Below are 16,772 nucleotides of genomic sequence, written 5' to 3'. Positions count from 1 at the left end.
GAATCCAAATAAAATTTTTAACAATTTAAGAACAAACCCACAGTGCCCTTAAATAAAACTTGAAGAAGAAATATCAGAATTTAGTCTAATTTAGAATTTTACACGTTTAGGAAGAGTAAAAAATGAGCTATCCAAACAAACATGCAGCGTAATTATTCTGATAAAGGCGACCGCTTGGCGGTTTATAATCTTGTACCACAATTCAGATCTACAGACGGGTTCCCGACCAATATTAAACCAAGAATATGATGAGTAATAGGGACGATAACACACCAATGCGGCCCCATTAACTTAGTGCTTCTGCATCTAAAAGACCCTTTAATTAATAACTACACGGGTAGTAGACAACAAAACTTTAAGTAAAAATTTTGAAAAATTAAGAAACGGAAAATCACGGATCTTCAAAAACATAATCCCATCCGCAGGAGATGATAAAATTTAAGGAAGAGTAACAACCTGGGCAACAGCCGTTCACAGCCCTGCAAACATAAACCCAAAAGATTGACACTCTTAAACGCATATTAACTGAAGCACGAGGTAGGATGATGTGTCTTTTTAAAAAATAAGAATAAAACAAAATATTACAATTACGGTGGTAGAAGTCCGTAACTTAATTCCTGGGGTGTGAGGTGACGCAGGAAGCGGCAGACTCGGCGATGTCAACAACGGATACACACAGGCTGCCGGTCCACTAAGGCGCCAACTAGTTCCATGTCTTCTGCGTGTGTCACAACAGTCGTAAGACTGGAACAAACTGACGAAGCGTCTATGTTGCTGCACCACTAGTCCCTTTCACACTCTCAAGTAATCGCGTGTTCATTCAGGAAAGGGTTCCCTTGGCAGGTGGAACCTCCACCAGAGTCAGCGGTCCTTCGCACACGGAATCACTTATCATCTATACTATTCTTTCTTATGTGGAGACACGGTGTGACACCACTTCATGAATTGTCACTTTCATTCCGGCTCGAAGTGATGAATCAATGTTTCATCACCTGTGATCGAGAAAATATTGTCACGATCAGCGTCGTAACGGGCAATCAGTTGTACACAGATGGTCCTTCGTTGATCTTTATGGTCCTCTGTTTAGTAGCGAGGAACCCAGCTGGCAACTGAGTTCCCTAACTGGTGGACGAGTGTGTCAGCACTACGAACAGAGAAGTTCAGTCGAGCTGCGGGGTGACTGATTGTGATCTGTCGGTCTCATCGAATGAGAGTGTTAACACGTTCCAGTATGGCAACTAACAGCTGTGTGCATCCGGCTGGCAAGCGGGAAACAGCAAAATATTGCACGACTTTGTTGATGACAGACGCCTCGCCCAACGAGTCACCGCGCTTTTGTTCACTACCATGTCTCTGTAGAAATTCTCCAAGCGCCTGTGAATATCTGCGATGCTCTGGTTTTCCGCCAAAAGACACTCAATGGCAGCCCTCTGCTTAGAGCACACCTCCGTTACAGTCGCCATTCTGAGGGCTACGTATAGCACCGCCATGTATAGGAATCTCATGAAACTAGAGAGAAGGACGCCGGAATATCACAAGATGACTCACAACGGATTCCGCATTTTTGTCGATGGAAACTGGTCGAAAAATATTTTTGCATTTTATATTGAACGCCCATAGTGCTGTTAGGAGCACATCTTCCTAAAACATACGTTTTTAAAATAAATAAATCACACATTTGGGCAAGTTATACGTTACATTCTCTGAACTGATATCGCGATAAGGTAAACTGCCACTACAACAAAAGCGTTTCAGTTGCTTAGAGGGTAACGTATTTTGACAACAGGAAGGAAAGCTTCACATTAAGAATATTATGTAAAAGTTATTACTAAACATCCCTCTGAAGCATCTTCAGAGACTCAAGGTTTCTCATTCATTCCTTTTCTGTTCTTTTCTCCTTTTGAGGTTTACACCATAAAAGTATTCCTTGTTGATAATAAGACATCCTTTAGGATAACCTTTGTAATACAGGAGTACAGTATCAGAAATAAAAGGAATTTGCATTTAGAGCAGTGGTTCCTAACCTGTAACCTGGGAGTTGTTTCTTGCTGAGGGGTAGATTCAATTTTCCTCAAGAGTGAAAACAAAGCGGGTGCGATTTAGTAACGACTTTTAAGTGTCTCTACTATTGACATTGCGTTGGAATCTAATACAATGCTGGCCCTTAAAACTGCAACAATATAAGAGTGGAACGCTACAAAGGTCAAATTGGCAGGAAGTGTTCTGCGCACCTGGAATGAAAGTGACTAGCATTTCAGTACAACTACGCAAAGTGTGTAGAAGAACTGCCATCTACATTCTGTAAATAAGAAAACAATTAGCTGCGAGTCTCTCATTTCCAAATTTCGCATTTAAATCTTATTATTTGTGAGATCAACTTCCCATTTATTATGTTAGAAGGAGAAACTGTTGTCAGCAAAAATGGAAAGCCGACGTTGGTTGGGTCGTGAAGTATCGATATTGCAGTTTCTCTTTACGTGACGTTGCTCAAAGCGATAATCGGGATCCGACCGCTATCAAGCGAGTATGGTTTCTATGGTTTCAGCATGTCCTCAGTCAATGATTTGTGCTCTTGCCGGTTCTCGGTCTGTCCACAGCAGAGATGACGAAGGCGAAGGAGACCGCCGCAGCGATGGTGCAAGCGATAGGTCACAAGCTGTTGACTTCCCTTCATCTTTTCTTTTGGGTGTTATCAATTTTTCGCCCTGGAGCAATCATAAAATTAAGGGTTCAGCTATCGTCCCAGGTTTGTAGAATGTCAGTAAAACTGAAGAAATATAAATCACATTTAATTTCTCTCCCAAGGAACATTTTGGATGTTTTCTCCTTGCACGGTTTCGCAAGTTTGTTGTGCCTCCTCCTGTTTACATTTTTTAAAGCAAATACAGCAGCATATTTCATAGCTACCGCACTTCATAAAATACTCGACATGGTGCCAACTTGCAGTACAACCAATGTTCAAGGACGACAACAGACACTACAGCATAGTCCAGGTGGATTCAAGTCTTACAAACTGCACCTACACGGCAACCGGTTGGTCTCTTTCTATCTTCTTTCTTTCTTTCGCTACTGCCTTGATCCCACATTGTGCGCAGGGTCTGCAGGGTTAAGTACGGATTTGACATGGTTAAGTGAAGGGCTGGCTGGATGCCCTTCATGCCGCCACCGGTAGGTCACTTTCTCTGCAATTTTTTATCAATTCTTACGTCATAAATTTGTTGAAAATTCCTAACTGTCGTTGTTATTAAAACAGCGCTGATTGATTCTCCCAGTATTTAAAAGGAATGAAAATTTTACGAATATTCATTACTATTTTTTTCAAGTTTTCTTTAAAAACCGAAACATAAAAGCACTGCCAGTGTGGAAAATTTCCATTTTGTGTAAAATTTATACATCTTTGTATTTGTCCGGTTATTAGTAAAAAGTGAACAGAATCTGTAGTAGCAGAGAACAAAGAAATACCGAGAAATTATTCGGAACTAAAATACCAGCATCGTTTTTAAGTGGTCAGTTTTCCCCATCCCTATCCCAGTGGCTTCCTGCGAACTGTGCGTTGGTGGACACCCTCATTGCTCGCACACGTCACGTCAAATACCTCGATTCAGGTCATCGGCTTGTATATAGAGAGACAAGCATCCATGCGGACCCTGTGACAACGCCTGAAACCCACCGTGCTGTCACCGTGGCGATCGTTTTTGTGATTCCCGACAGACGTTCGCCTAGCGACAATACGTGGCACAATAAACTGGCAGCAAGTCGTCTGTTGAGAGAAGTCCCGCTTGTCGAGACCCATGAGAAATACAGGCCGTGGCACGTACGTCAGAGCACGTGACACTGCAGGTTTTGCGAGTGTCAGCAGCCGTACCCGGTGAGGGGCGATTAACTACTTCACACGAGTTTAATAATTCCTGACTGCGCGACTACATGCATGCAAGCTGTGGGTAGCACAACGTAGCTAAGACCTTCAGTGGGTACCTTTTCAATTACACATTGATTTTCCGTGGACCCTGCAGGGAGCCGAGCGTTCGCGAAGGGTGGCGGACAAACCGACTTGTGTGACGTCATAAGTTCGTTGCGGGGCTCGTGCATCTCGTTCGTTGGCCCCAAGCTTGTGCATAGTGCCTCGCGATGGAGGTATCCGAGGGCGAAGCAACCGAAGATGGCTGGTTCAAATGGCTCTGAGCACTATGGGACTTAACATCTGTGGTCATCAGTCCCCTAGAACTTAGAACTACTTAAAACTAACTAACCTAAGGACAGCACACAACACCCAGCCATCACGAGGCAGAGAAAATCCCTGACCCCGCCGGGAATCGAACCCGGGAACCCGGGCGTGGGAAGCGAGAACGCTACCGCACGACCACGAGATGCGGGCGCAACCGAAGAGAACGAAGGTTGCCAGACTGCATTTATCATCATAATGCAGGCTTAGCACCCTGGTTGACGATACGCAGTGCCACTGGATATGTACGGCATCGCTAAATATGTTTTTTTAATAATTTGAAAGTTATACTACATATTAACAAATTGTTTTTTGACATGTGGTAAGATAACACACGACAATTTTCTACCATCCACGTGAGGCAATTTTGACGCACAGCTGAACTTTAAAACCTGACAAAATGAGGATGCCACAGAAAAAAGCTCAGTGTGTGGCCTGGTTCATACAGACGACGTCTGATACCCGAATGCAGTGTAACTTTCAACCACCGTACCGACCACCTATTCGGGCTCGGTATACGTAATTTACGGGAAAAGGTAATTGTCTCCATTTAGAGGAGGCGGGCGCTCCATCTATTTCAGACGCCAACGTGGACGGAGTATGGAAGGCTCGTTCAGGCACTAAATCATACAAACAAACCTTAGCGTTAACAGTTTGCAGGAGATATACTTGTGAAGACCGAAGTGAACAATGACTTTTTGGAAAATATTTGTTTCTCTGATGAGGCTATGTTTCATATATCCGGAAGACTGAATCGTCATAACCTTCGTATATGGGTTCGGAGTGTCTGTATGTTACACATGGAACAGAAGAGATAGTCCCAAGGTCAATGTTTCGTGCGGACCGGAACCGCAAGACCGCTACGGTCGCAGGTTCGAATCCTGCCTCGGGCATGGATGTTTGTTATGTCCTTAGGTTAGTTAGGTTTAACTAGTTCTAAGTTCTAGGGGACTAATGACCTCAGCAGTTGAGTCCCATAGTGCTCAGAGCCATGTTTTTTGTTTTTTTTTTCGTGCGGACTGATGCACAGTTTCATCAATGTTCCATTATTTTTCATCAAGTACGACGTGAACGATGGAGTTTAGGTGGATGTATTTTAAGAGTTTGCTGTTAAATAACTGGAACACCTGCAACCAGATGTCATATTCCAGCCGGATGGTGCACCAACCCTCTGATTCCTAAATTTCCGTCAGTTTCTAGATAAAAAAATTTCCTGATTGGTGGATTGGACAAGATGGTCCAATTCGATATCAGCCACGATTCACACCCCTAGGCTTCTTACTGTGTGATTTTAGTAAAGAATCTGGTGTACCAAAGCAATCTTAGAGGCATACAGTACTTAAAGTCACGCATTCTAAATGCCTCTAAACTTGCCACCGTGAAGATACTGAACCGTGGATAGAAAAGGAATTCCGCTTCGACATTTTCCATGAAACGAAGGGTGCTAACATTGATGTGTATGAATGAAGAAACAAAACTTAACGACTATTCTTACCACATGTTGTAAATCATTTATTTATGCCTAGTATAGTTTTAATATTAATAAAGTCTTAATTTGTAGAGATAATTTATGATTACCTCTGATTCCCATAGCCGATGATATGATCAGCAACCATTACATTTCGAACGTGTTAAGGCCGTTGGGCCTGCCCTCGTTTCTTGCTACACCGTAGGTCTCTAGAAGAGCGTAGCGTTCGAAAACATTGGAAAAGGGCGCAGGTCATCTTCGTTTTCAAAAAGGGACGTCGAACAAATATGCAGAACTATAGAATTATATATCTAAAGTCAATCAGTTGTAGAATTTTGGAACACGTATTACGTTCGAGTATTATTACTTTTCTGGAGATTAGAAATTTACTCTGTGGGAATCAGCTTGGGTTTCGAAAAAGATGACCGTGTGAAAGAAAGCTCACGCTATTCGTCCACAAGACTCAGAGGGCCATTGATTGACACGGTTTCCCAGGTAGAAGCCGTGTTTCTTGACTTCCGCAAGGGGTTTGATGCAGTTGCCCACAGTCGTTTAATGAACAAAGAAAGAGCATATGGATTATCAGACTAATTTTGTGATTGTATTGAAGAGTTCCTAGATGACAGAACGCAGCATGTCATTCTCAATGGAGAGGAGTCTTCCGAAGTAAAAGGGATTTCAGGTGTGCCGCAGGGGAGTGTCGTAGGACAGTTGCTATTCACAATATACCGTGTGATCAAAAAGTCAGTATAGATTTGAAAGCTCAATAAACCACGGAATAATGTAGATTGAGAGATAAAATTTGACACACATGCTTGGAATGACATGGGTTTTATTAGGACAAAAAAAAAACCAAGTTCACAAAATGTCCGACAGATGGCGCTGGGCAGCAAAACTGCTACCGTGACGGGTGAGAGGTACGCCGATATGTTACAGAATCGCGATATCCCCAGCCTGGCTGATAAACACCTGCTGGAACGTATGATGTTTATGTAGGATGGCCCTCCACCCCAAATTGATAGAAGCGTGAAATATTTCTTGCCCACGTTTTTTGATGATGATCGTGTGCTCAGCCGCCACTTTCGTCATGCTTGGCCTCCTAGATCCCCAGACAGTCCATGCGATTATTGACTTTGGGGTTACCTGCAGGCGCAAGTGTATCGTGATCGACCGACATCTCTAGGGATTCTGAACGACAACATCCGACGCCAATGCCTCGCCATAGCTCCGGACGTGCTTTACAGTGCTGTTCACAACATTATTCCTCGACCACAACTATTGTTGAGCAGTGATGGTGGACTTATTGAGCATTTCCTGTAAAGAACCTTATCTTTGCTTTGTCTTAATTTGTTACGCTAATTATTGCTATTCTGATCAGATGAAGTGCCATCTGTCGGACATTTTTTGAAATTTTGTATTTTTCCGATTCTAATAAAACGCCATGTCATTCCAAGAATGTGTGTCAATTTGTACCTCTCTATCTACATTATTCCGTGATTTATTCAGTTTTCAAATTTATACTGACTTTTTCGTCACCCGGTATTTAAATGACCTTGGGGATAACATCGGAAGTTTACTGAGGATTTTCGCGGATGATGCTGTTGTATATCGAGGGGTTGTAACAATGGGAAATATAGGAAGATCTTCAACGAATTGACGCGTGGTGCAGCGAATGGCAATTGAATCTCAATGTAGACAAGTGTAATGCGCTGCGAATACACAGAAATAAACTTCTTTTATCATTTAGCTACAATATAGTTGGCCAGCAACTGGAAACAGTTAATTCCATAAATTATCTGGGAGTAGGACCTTGCCGTTGGTGGGGAGGCTTGCGTGCCTCAACGATACAGATAGCCGTACCGTAGGTGCAACCACAACGGAGGGGTATCTGTTGAGAGGCCAGACAAACGTGTGGTTCCTGAAGAGGGGCAGCAGCCTTTTCAGTAGTTGCAGGGGCAACAGTCTGGATGATTGACTGATCTGGCCTTGTAACACTAACCAAAATGGCCTTGCTGTTCTGGTACTGCGAACGGGTGCAGCCGTAATTTTTCCTGAGGGCATGCAGCTTTACTGTGTGATTAAATGATGATGGCGTCCTCTTGGGTAAAATATTCCGGAGGTAAAATAGTCCCCCACTCGGATCTCGGGACGGGGTCTGATCAAGGGGACGTCGTTATCAGGAGAAAGAAAACTGGCATTCTACGAATCGGAACGTGGAATGTCAGATCTCTTAATCGGGAAGGTAGGTTAGAAAATTTAAAAAGGGAAATGGATAGGTTAAAGTTAGATATAGTGGGAATTAGAGATGTTCGGTGACAGGGGGAACAAGACTTTTGGTCAGGTGAATACAGGGTTATTAATACAAAATCAAATAGGGGTAATGCCGGAGTGGGTTTAATAATGAATAAAAAAATAGGAGTACGGGTAAGCTACTACAAACAGCACAGCGAACGCATCATGGTGGCCAAGATAGACACGAAGCCCATTCCTACTATAGTAGTACACGTTTATATACCAACTAGCTCTGCAGATGATGAACAAATTGATGAAATGTATGATGAGATAAAAGAAGTTATTCAGGTAGTGAAGGGAGACGAAAATTTAATAGTAATGGGTAACTGGAATTCTAGAGTAGGAAATCGGAGGGAAGGAAACATAGTAGGTGAATATGGATTGGGGCTAAGAAATGAAAGTGGAAGCCGCCTGGTAGAATTTCGTGCAGAGGATAACTTAATCATAGCTAACACTTGGTTCAAGAATCAGGAAAGAAGGTTGTATACATGGAAGAACCCTGGAGATACCAGAAGGTATCAGATAGATTAGATAATGGTAAGACAGAGATTTAGGAACCAGGTTTAAAATTGTAAGACATTTCCAGTGGCAGATGTGGACTCTGACCACAATCTATTGGTTATGAACTGTAGATTAAAACTGAAGAAACTGCAAAGAGGTCGTAATTTAAGGAGATGGGACCTGGATAAACTGAGTAAACCAGAGGTTGTACAGAGGTGCATGGAGACCATCAGGGAACAATTCACAGGAATGGGGGATAGAAATACAGTAGAAGAAGAATGGGTAGCTTTGAGGGATGAAATAGTGAAGGCAGCCGAGGATCAAATAGGTTAAAAGACGAGGGCTAGTAGAAACACTTGGGTAACAGAAGAAATATTGAATTTAATTGATGAATGGAGAAAGTATAAAAATGCAGTAAATAAAGCAGGCAAAAAGGAATACAAACGGCTCAAAAATGATATCGAGAGGAAGTGCAAAATGGCTAACAGGGGTGGCTAGAGGACAAATGTAAGGATATAGAGGATTATCTCACTAGCGGTAAAATAGATACTGCCTGCAGGAAAATTAAAGAGACCTTTGGAGAAAAGTGAACCACTTGTATGAATATCAAGAGTTGAGATGGAAACCCAGTTCTAAGCAAAGAAGGGAAAGCAGAAAAGTGGAAGGAGTATATTGAGGGTCTATACAGGGGCGACGTTCTTGAAGACAATATTATGGAAATGGAAGAGGATGTAGATGAAGATGAAATGGGTGATATGATACTGTGTGAAGAGTCTGACAGAGCACTGAAAGACCTGAGTCAAAACAGGGCCCCTGGAGTAGACAACATTCCATTAGATCTACTGACTGCCTCGGGAGAGCCAGTCCTGACAAAATTCTTCCGACTGGTGAGCAAGATGTATGAGACAGGCGAAATACCTTCATACTTCAAGAAGAATATAATAATTCCAACCCCAAAGAGAGCAGGTGTTGATAGATGTGAAACTTACCGAACTATCAGTTCAATAAGTCACAGCTGCAAAATACTAACGCGAATTCTTTACAGATGAATGGAAGAACTGGTAGAAGCCGACCTCGGGGAAGATCAGTTTGGAACCGTAGAAATGTTGGAACATGTGAAGCAATACTGACCCTACGACTTATCTTAGAAGAAAGATTAAGGAAAGACAAACCTACGTTTCTAGCATTTGTAGACATAGAGAAAGCTTTTGACAATGTTGATTGGAATACTCTCTTTCATATTCTGAAGGTGGCAGGGGTAAAATACAGGGAGTGTAAGGCTATTTACGATTTATACAGAAAGCAGATGGCAGTTATAAGAGTAGAGGGGTATGAAAAGGAAGCAGTGGTTGGGAAGGGAGTGAGACAGGGTTGTAGCCTATCCCCGATGTTATTCAATCTGTATATTGAGCAAGCAATAAAGGAAACAAAAGAAAAGTTTGGAGTAGGTATTGAAATAGATAGAGAAGAAGTAAAAACTTTGAGGTTCGCTGATGACATTGTAACTCTATCAGAGGCAGCTTGGGACTTGGAAGAGCAGTTGAACGGAATGGACAGTGTCTTGAAAGGAGGGTATAAGATGAACATCAACAAAAGCAAAACGAGGATAATGGAATGCAGTCGAATTAAGTCGGGTGATGCTGAGGGAATTAGATTAGGAAATGAGACACTTAAAGTAGTAAAGGAGTTTTGCTATTTGGGGAGCAAAATAACTCATGATGGTAGAAGTAGAGAGGATATAAAATGTAGACTGGCAATGACAAGGAAAGCGTTTCTGAAGAAGAAAAATTTGTTAACATCGAGTATAGATTTAAATCCCAGGAAGTCGTTTCTTAAAGTATTTGTATGGAGTGTAGCCATGTATGGAAGTGAAACGTGGACGATAAATAGTTTAGACAAGAAGAGAATAGAAGACTTCGAAATGTGGTGCTATACAAGAATGCTGAAGATTAGATGGCTAGATCACATAACTAATGAGAAGGTATTGAATAGAATTGGGGAGAAGAGGAGCTTGTGGCACAACTGGACTAGAAGAAGGGATCGATTGGTAGGGCATGTTGTCAGACATCGATGGATCACCAATTTAGTATTGGAGGGCATCGTGGAGGGTAAAAATCGTAGAGGGAGACCATGAGATGAATACACTAAGCAGATTCAGAAGAATGTAGGCTGCAATAGGTACTGAGAGATGAAGAAGCTTGCACAGGATAGAGTAGCATGGAGAGCTGCATCAAACCAGTCTCAGGACTGAAGACCACAACAACAACAACAACATCAGGCATTAGGAGTGATTTAAAATGGAATGACTATATGAAATTAATCGCCGGTAAAGCAGATGCCAGACTGAGATTCATTGGAAGAATCCTATGGAGATGCAGTCCGAAAACAAAGGAAGTAGGTTACAGTACACTTGTTCGCCCTTTGCCTGAATACTGCTCTCCGATGTGGGATCCGTACGAGATAGGGTTGACAGAAGAGACAGAGAAGATCCAACGGAGAGCAGCGCGCTTCATTAGAGGATCATTTAGTAATCCTGAAAGCGCTACGGAGATGACAGATAAACTCCAGTGGAAGACTCTTGCAAGAGACACGCTCAGTAGCTCGGTACGCGCTTTTGTTGAAGTTACGAGAACATACCTTCAACGAAGTGTCAAGCAGTATATAACTCCCTCCTATGTATATCTCGCGAAGAGACCATGAGGATAAAATCAGGGAGATTTGAGCCCACACAGAGGAATACCGATGTGCTATCTTTCCACGAGCAATACGAGACTGGAATACAAGGGAGAACCGATAGAGGTACTCTCCGTCACACAGCGTCAGGTGGCTTGCTGAGTATGTATGTAAGTGTTGATGTAGATGTTTTCTCTCATCAAGATAACACAGGAGCGTATGTTGGTCGTGGTGTCCTGACCTATTTCGATACGTAGGCTGTTCGACTGCTGCCATGGTCAGCATGTTTTCCAGATTTTCGTGTAATGAAAACATCTGTCCATGACTTGCCAAAAGACGCAGTATTACTGAATGTGCTAACTTGTGAACAAGTCAGCAACTGCAGTTGATAAGCTCACTCGATGTTCAAAACAATTGTAAATGAAATTAGCACTATTTTAAAATAGTGAAATTCCAACCAAAATGTGATATCTAGAGCTCTGCGGAGACAATACACCAAAAGCAGATGTTGATAAAGCAGAACTATCATCACCTTGCAAATAATTGGTGGCTAGCATCCATTACTATCGGAGCATACCTTAAGAGAAGTAATATAATTCACCACTTGTTACAGGGGTGGAAGTAGACAATAGGCTATCGTAGCAGTAGAAAGAAAGGCGAGGATCCCTACGAAATTTCAGTTTTAGTTACTACAAGAGTTATTGGTCACTAAGGCTAAGATAAAAAGAATTGATAGCAATAAGATATACCAATTGTCTCATTGATTCATCAGTCCTTGATTTAATATCAATTGCGAAAATATATCAGTTTTCATTGTTTGAACGTTATGTAACTACTACTTGTTATTTCTCACTATAAAGGAAGCAGTTTGCTAGGTGTATCTGCTCTCGCCCTTGCATAGCTGCCCAAGAAGGGTTGGGAATCAATGATTTAGACTACACATTACTTTCTGCAGTAAAGTCGGAGAGAGATGATCCATAGCAGGTAACAGAGTTGCAATTGCAAAAAGATTTCGATAATCGTGTATAGTGCAACGACAACGGCATTGCAATAGAGACATACACATATTCAAATTTTGTAATTGATTAAGGAAGATACACGAAGTCGCCGCACTAAGCTCACTGTAACAGTCATAGATTTTATCACGCCGGCTCTACTATACGATTTAGAAGGTAGTTTGATATTCTGATGTACCAGGAACCCTTGGAAATTGGGGGAGATATCGGCAACTTTCAGGTTTTTAAAACAAACAGAACATAAATGATTTGGTAGCCGATGGCTGAAGCCACAACATCATTGTTACAGGTGCTCTTAGAAAACAAGTTCATAGATGTTGGCCACTGACCGAATCGGGTATACGATCGGAGTTGACCGTCTCAGCGTCAGTTAAGGCTTGAAGATGGTGTGCTGAACCACTGAAACTGGTAGCCTTATAATAACTAACATCGAAACGACATCTGTAGGTGCTCCATTTTATTTCATAAATGAACGGCCGTAGTCCCTCAAACCCCGAACCAGAAGGCTGGACAAACAAAAACTAAGTGATTATTAGTCGTCCCGAGCGAATAATTCACACTCTATCCCCATCAGCCACCAATAAGTAATATAATAATGGATAAAAAAGTAACTGTAAGTATTTATTAGTAAAGGGTACTGTATTTTTAATAATATTAACCAGTATTAGTCTCATTGCACAGAATAGATACTTTATATGTAATGCGGTCAATTTCAAAACATGTACAAAGCAGATTTCAACTCTCTTTGACTAATTTTATTTTTAAAATTTCTTTGGAAACAATGTTAGCAACCGCAATGTGATTATCGTTTACTTTTTTACTGTATGTGTCTATAGCACGAACATAAACATCACTGAATAAGCGAACACAAGAAATAGCCAAGAGGACAATAACGACCGAAAGCATACAAACAAATCAAACTTGCTTCATATTAATCTTAAAACTCCGAACAAAGTGAAACGTTCTCAGAGGAGCTTATCAAACGAACCTAATATCGTCTTCGTAAACAGATTCAGTGCGCTATCGGAAAGAAGGACTAAATGATGCAAACATGCAATCGAAAACAACAAACAATGACATTCAACGTGTAAAGAAGATGCTACATCATTTATTTACTTTCGGATAGTCATGGATATGGATTGGCAGAGATTATAAATGATAAGCAATTAAATCAATATAAAACAAGTCTTTATTTGGTGAGACCATGTACTCCACTGCGAGAAGTTAATCAATACATTGACACATACATTTGCCATGAGAGGTGTAACGCTTGATTATTTTAGCTAGAGAAGACAATGTGTAGAAAAATGAGGCAAAGTTTGCTTTGCGATCTTGAAGCAAAACGTCGGAAAATGTTGTAGACATGAAAGTGTTTATAACAACCATACCTACGAGACATAAGTCCGTCAAAACATCGTGTGTAAACATAGAAATTGAAGCAAGGAACATTAAATTGGAAATTATGCAAGCTTTTCAGAAATGTAGCATATATTGATACAGAGAGCGTAATAACCCAAGATTACACTACCCATGGAATGTATCGAAACATGAAAGACAAAGCTGCACTGTGCGGTACAATTCCGAAACAATTAAATCCTACACAACCAGGCTTGGGATAATCACCAGTAGTAGCAGCAGCAGTCTAATCATCCATTTCAATTAAAGAAACCAATGCTCTAATGATTCCAGAGAAAGTTGAAGCAGCAAGAAGAGGATCTCCATCACATTTAACTTCAGTACCCTAAGGTACAACTGCAAAAACGCAGACGGAAAGCTATATTGCTACACGTAAACTCGTCCCACACGTAACAGGAAAAAATCACAACGTTTCTTCTGGCACATTATTTCAGAGAAATGTCAAATTCAGCATCTAAAAATCTCACTCGTAAGAAAACTACGACAATAAAAGTGTAATGAAATATACATCATGTGCAGCTGTTAAACGTAAGGTAGGCTGAAGCAAACAAGTAAATAAGGCATCAACAAAATTTATTTTTCTTCACCAAAATGTGCAGTCCTTAACAAATAAAATTAACGAGACAGAAATATCGTTATCAGATAAAGTGACACTGAAATGTGTTAGAAAACAATGGTTAACAGAAAATATTGTATCACTTACAAGGATAGAAGGCTTTACACTATTATAATTTTTAGTAGAGAATTTTCTTTGTGCGGAAGAACATACAGGTATGTTAGAAAAGAAATCAAATACTATCGTTAAAATTAATGGATCAACTAAGGAAAGAGCACGCGAAATTTATGCTACAGAATTAATTTAAGTATAATTGTTATTTGTATATATAAAAGCCTAGATGGAAGCATACCTACTTTCCTTTGAAATATTGAGAAGGCGCTTAACAGTATAAAAATAGTTAGTAAAACAGGTGCCACGTGTCGTTACTGTAACATAGATTTCAACAATAACTGAAAAGACAGATTAAATCTCGAGGCCTTAAAACATTAAATCGCCAACCAGAGTCACCAAATCAGCCAGCCGTAGTATAGATCAGATACAAATAAACATACATAATTATTATAAAAACTGCACGTATGAATATAGGTTTCAGTGATCGTTAGGGATACTTCAGTGAATTCCCAAAAGTGACCACTGGCAATACTGGGCCACAAATAACAAGAAAAGATAGAAATAGTAGCAAGCTAAATTTACAACATTCAGACACATTAAAAAAAAAATATACATGGAACGACACATACAACTGTGCTGGTACATGTAAGAAATTTGACATGATTATGGAAATATTCTCACATTACTTCAATTTCTTCTTTTCTAGTTAAAAATCAAAAATTCAACAAGCGTTAAAATATCTTCTGCTGAAAAGAGGATACTTTATGAAATTTTAAACACACAAAAGGTTACTGAAGGATATCACTGATTATAAGAGAGTGTGTCACAAAGTAATAAAAAATCTAAAAAATGGCAAGTGAGTACCACATAATTATGACCAGGAACAAAATGAAAGCCATGTGGGAGATAGTCAAACAGCTTGTAGGAAATTTGCTCCTCCAGCTACACCAAGGCAGAAAAACAAATTACAAGTCCAAAAGAAGAAGCCAGTGCCTGTCATACATATTTAAAAAATATTAGTGAACATTTAGTCTGTACTAGAAAATCTTCCAACATAAATTCTACCAGCTCCCCAGCAAATCTAAATAGAAACCGTAACTCCCTATTTCTTCCCTCAACTATCCCCAACGAAATTATACAAGCACTTAGTAAGTCAAGAGAAAAATTTTCGACAGGTATAGATGAGGTTCCGGATTATGTCATTACAAATGCAGGGCAGGTGGCCTCATTGCAGTACCATCGCCCCACCTTTTCATTAGTTCATTCCCAACTGGAATGTATCCTTCCTCCTTAAAGATAGCGAAACTCCAGCAGCTGACCAGGAAGGGTAAGAGATAAGACATAGCTAAAAATATACCTATTGCTCTGTTATCTGTATTTTCGAAAACACCAGAAAAATTTCATAATAAGTTATAAGATTTTCTAGCAGAGTGCAATATATTATTCACAGCAGAACATTCTGGAAAAATCAGTCAATAGGCAACAGAAATATTTGAATTTATCAGTTGAGGACATAAAGTCTGAAAATGAGTTCGCAATAATATTGTGGCACTTTTTTTTGTAAAGGTCCATCTTGATCACACAGTCTTTTACAATTTGCTATTACCGGTTTTGGCTGCTGCCATCTTAACATATGTTACAAACGAAAAACAGCGTTGTAACCAACGAAGTTCAATTCGCTAAAGCAAACTCTATAACGGGCCTGGTGAATTAGAAGAAAAATTAAAAATAATGACATGATTAACAGCCATGCATACCAGTCGCACACACCATAAAATATTCTGATGTTTATAATAACGTAAGATTTATACATGTAGGTACATAGTAAATGCTGTTGATCACTTGGATGTGTGTGGTATTGATACGAATGACTAAAACCACCAGAGGGCCCTAAAGCCAGGGTGCATGAGTAAACAGTATCGTAAATTTAGTAGTTAAAAATAGGGTTTGCATAGTCATTAATTGAAATTGCTTACACACGGCCAAATGAGCATTTGATAATAAATATGTAGTGACACACAATATGTGGGATAAGATCCACACATAAGATCCATTCATAAAGTAATAATGGGAAACTCGTAGCCTGGCAAAGTAAAACACACATTTTTGTAAAAGCCAGTATAAAATGTATAAAAATAAAATCACATCGATAATTTGAAACATTCCAGCACGAATAAACAATTAAACCAAATCTTAAGTGTAAGGAAATTAACGAAACAGTAACTATTACTTGAAAAGTCGTTAGTCGTTAACACGTCCGGAGCGGGATCTCAGTGGCGCCGCCTTCGGACTTCTCTGTATAAAGTTATTGTTTTCCAGTAGGGGAACGTTCGGAAGAAGGCCAAGTTATTTCAACGGCATCCTGGCAACCGGAATTACTGCTGAATGAACAAAATGAGTTTAACCTGAATGCTTATTTTTATGTGTTCAGAAACCTACTAGTTTGAGCAGCGTCGAGCACGGCAACAGAATGGATTGCGATCGTGTACACCGGACACCACCTGCGAAAAGAAT

The sequence above is a fragment of the Schistocerca americana genome, chromosome 7 (genome assembly GCF_021461395.2).
Source record: "Schistocerca americana isolate TAMUIC-IGC-003095 chromosome 7, iqSchAmer2.1, whole genome shotgun sequence".
Classification (NCBI taxonomy): Eukaryota; Metazoa; Arthropoda; class Insecta; order Orthoptera; family Acrididae; genus Schistocerca; species Schistocerca americana.
Note: the sequence above shows the minus strand (reverse complement) of the source record.